This window comes from Fulmarus glacialis, unplaced genomic scaffold (genome assembly GCF_000690835.1).
Source record: "Fulmarus glacialis isolate BGI_N327 unplaced genomic scaffold, ASM69083v1 scaffold39939, whole genome shotgun sequence".
In the NCBI taxonomy this organism is placed as follows: Eukaryota; Metazoa; Chordata; class Aves; order Procellariiformes; family Procellariidae; genus Fulmarus; species Fulmarus glacialis.
In genome coordinates, this window is record NW_009234613.1 from 3,924 (window position 1) to 8,150 (window position 4,227).

Here is a 4,227-nt window from a genome sequence, read left to right on the forward strand (position 1 = left end):
ATCAGGCTAAGCGGTCTCCTCTTTCTGGTTCCTCTTAAAACTCATGGACTTATGTGTCCAATAAAGTATACTTTTTTCGGAAAGAAAACTCAAGATCTGTTTAGTAATACCTGCACAACAGAAACTATGGGCTGTTAATTTTATTGTTTAACTGCACAGGAGAAATAAAAAGGTTACACAGGTTTTCTGGTCTCTACTTACTTAGGTGCTTTGTATTTTTCTGAGGCATGTGCTGGACCTATTGTGTAGAAAAGGTGGATGTTTCCTAAAAAACCCGTCTTGTTGTCTCCTTTTTTGTTGTGTTTTATATCATGTCTGGTCTTTTATATCATGTATGTCACAAAATTTTATTTTGCTCACTAAAGGTACACTGGTCTACAAGGATCCTTTAGTAAAAAAAAAAAAAAAAAAAAAAGGCCAAACAGAAAAGCTGCTTAGAGTTGAATTTAAACGATGGGATTTGGGGAACATGTGCTTCATTCAGTCTCTTTAAACAGAAGTATGTGTCTCTGAATAAATTCTTGTGCACATCTCTACCTAAAAATAAACAAACCGAGAATAAGATCCATGCCCAGCCGAGATCTACGCAAGTATTGTCAGCACTTTCCTTTCCACATATTTATACAACTTTAAAACCCCTAAAACATTGACAACCTTCCCAGCAATGCTAGTTTCCTCTTCCAGTTCACCCATCAGTAATAAATTCTCGGTTTAATATCTACCTAGGAGCAAGAGCTGCCAGGAGCTGTTAGCCAGAGGGATCGTCCTCAGTGGCTGCTACACCATCTACTCTGAGGACTGCCACGCCATGGCTGTGCTCTGTGAGATGGACATGGATAGGGGCGGCTGGCTGGTAAGTGCCACTGGAGCAGAGGTGTAGGCTGCCCCGGCCCCTGCAGGCGTGCATCTTCCTGCCCCTGCGCCAGCCGGCAGCAAAAAGAGATTCAAACCATCTTGTCGGCTTTTTGACTCTGAAAGTCTGTGGGTCTTTAAACTAGAGTATTTAATATGTGAAGCATAAAACACAGAAATAAATATCACCCTCCATTTTTTCAGAAATAAATTGTATGAGGTTTTTTTTTGTTTCAGTTAGAGCCAAAAAAATCCCAGACTTTTATTTTATGCTTTTCTTAATGGCACTGAAATGAGGAGTGTTAAAGTTACAGAGTGGATTTCCAGGACTGTGCATACATTGCTAAATTATCAAAGTAAATATTGTCCTTAATCCTGATCACCATGCCATCATTTATTATGATTAATAGTTATTTCTAACCCACAATGCAGGGGTGCAGGAGTATGGACTACTGCTCTGTTTTACAGGGTCCCTAGCAAATGCACACAAACAAACAATCTTTTCCCCAAAAGTGGACTTTATCATTCCATCTGCTGTAGCCAACACGACACTTGGGACAGCCTTATGATAAAATGACCATGTGTGAAAATCCCCCTGTCATTATTCACCTTGCACTGAAAATGTTCTAATTGTTTTAGGCGTAACTTTTCCTTCTCCTTCCCCATTAAGACCCATCTGCTTTCTGCCCCAGCAGGATTTTCCAGAGACGAGTGGATGGCTCCATGGACTTTTTCTGAGACAGGAATTCACATAAAAAAGGTTTTGGGAGCCAGCTGACTGAATTCTGGCTCAGGAATGATCATATTCACATGCTGACATCAGAGGGTAAAGAAACTGCTAACACGTTTTCCTAACACTGTTCTCACCCAGTGGCAGGAACCGAAAATCGGTCCAAATGCAACGGCTCCTCAGCAGAGCCTGGCCAGGGAGATATGGAAACAGCCGCATCCCCAGCCCCTTGCCTTCAAGCAGAGCCTTTGAGGGAGAAAATGGATGGGGCTGCTCTTTTGGCTGACTCGGTGGGGGTGGAGGGCAGGAGCCATAGCTGTACACAGTTAGTGAGCTGTGAATGACCCTGGCAGCAGCCAGAGCGTTTTCCCTCCAGGTGTCCAATCCCAATCCATTGCTTTACTCCAAAACAAGAGGGAGAAAGATAATGGAGGAAGGCCCTAATTTCATAGGGAACAAGATAGTCATAAAGATGGAACACCAAAATAAATCATTACAAACAAGAAAAAAAAAAGATTTGACAAAATCTGTTTTTTCCACAAAAAAGTCATCAGCTTTTCCTGGAAGTCTAGAGGTGAGTCAGGAGATTCAGCTAACATCTAGGAGCACTGATTTCAGTTGTGCTACGGATATTTTATGAGCTGAGGAGTGGCTAAACGGGTTAGGAATCTCTTCAGTAATAAACCAGGATGGACCGGCCATGGTGGTGGGGACAGGGCTCTAGTGAGACATGGAAGCTGGAGTTTTAACAAGACTTGTTGGTTTTCTTTACGAGGGATTCATTGGTCAAACACAAAAACATACTGGTTTTGACCAAAGACTGTGATAACAATGCATACTCTAATAACTGTGCTGTAACCTACAAAGGCGCCTGGTGGTACCACCAGTGCCACAATTCCAACCTCAATAAATGAGCTTTTACCACCATGGAGCTCATTACAGTTTTGCAGATGGCATCAACCAGCAGACAGACAAAGGATGCAAATACTCCTACCAGCTGTTGGAGATGAAATTCAGGCCAACGTAGCCTGGCAGGAAGGCTGCGGTTCGTCTGTGGCTTTTAGGAAATTTTTCAGTGACACAGCTTGTTGCCATCAGAGATGGATGTCAGCTGGATTTTAGCTCCGGGTGGGACAATCCAGCAGCACTCAGTCCTTGGTCTTTACTCCCAGCTCAGGCTAAAGGAAAAGAAAAAGTCACTTTCTATAAGATTCATTTATGCTCAAACAAGCAAAACTAAAATAAAGTAAATGTTTGATTAAAACCTTATAGTCTTCTGAGTAGCAAAGTCATTCAGTAGTCCTACCAAGGCCACAATGGACATCAAAATAGCGGACTGAGCAGCCCATTAGCCAAACCATCAACACTGAATCTGCACCTTTCCTCTCCAGGCTCAGCTGAACACTGTCACTCTAGATGATACTATTAAACCAGCCTGAAAAGATTTACAGTAGAGAAACTACAATAGAGTCCAGCCCTGCAGGAAACCAGGGAAGTCTGTCCCTCTCCTGAAAATCCAGTCCTTATTGTCCATATAAAAACATCCAGCATGTTTTTATGGCTTGTATTGTACAATGTCCAGAGGGAGTCAGAAGACCTGGACTGGGCTAACAGTTATGCTTGACATATAGCACTGCAGATAGCGGTGCTTGTTGTGGGAAACAGTTTCCTACTTTAAGCTCTGTGGCTGCTTAACTCTGCAAAGTCACTGGAGGCAAGTCAGAAGAGCATGAAAATCCCCCATGGGAGAGGAAGGAAGCAAATATTGTTATGCAGCGATCACCAAAAAATGGGACATTTGAGGCCTGAATGGGGATAATAGGAGAAGTATATGCAAAACCTTCACCAAGAACAAAATAATTCACCTCATGCAGGTATAAATTCCAGTTGTGTGACATTTGTCTGGTCCAACAACAGGCAAATTGTTGGAAAATTTATCCTGCTGTTTAGCTCTTGCCATCCTTGCCCATTTGGTGTGCATACCCTCACCACATGCCCCTGCGGTAAGAACCTCCTTGGCATGAATACCCTCACCAGATGCCCCTGCAGTAAGAGCCTCCTTTGCCCCCTTCCTGAGCACATTCCTCATCCAACTAGTTGTGCCAGAGCAACCAGTCCCACCTATGTCTCCACTGCTCTGTACATGGGAAAATCAATATCAGCAAAGAAAAAGGGCTTGGGCATTGCCTTTCCGCTCTTCAGGATTCATCTGAGCAGGAAAGGTGCAGAGCAGCTTCTGCCTAATCCTATAAATCACGGCTCTGCCTATCTTCCCTGCTCTCAATGATGAACAGCTGCCAGCCTTTCACAGGTCAGAAGAGGTGTTACCAAAGATCATAAAATAAATTAAAAATGGAATGCAGCAGGAAATACCTTGTCGAAGCAGGCTGATAGAGAGGCTGGTAGGAAAGAAACCACTAAAATGAAATCCTTTTTGGGTAGGCTGTCTCAATATGTCACCATAAGAAGAGTTAAGCAAAGGCTCCCCAACACCAGCTCCTAGAGTAAACTAAGCAAATGCCAAACCAAATGTTCAGCAAGGGCATGCAGCTGGTATGCAATAACTGATAGAAACCTGTCCTAATTGGCTCTTGAAATTAGGAGACCACTGTGCCCCAAAATCAGTGTGTGGAAATGAAGGGAAA

At 43.2% G+C, this 4,227-nt stretch overlaps 1 pseudogene; it reads left to right on the forward strand.

Annotated features, from left to right (window-relative positions):
- Nucleotides 1-726: 726 nt before the first annotated feature.
- Nucleotides 727-2,496, forward strand: LOC104082541 (annotated as a pseudogene).
- Nucleotides 2,497-4,227: the final 1,731 nt, after the last annotated feature.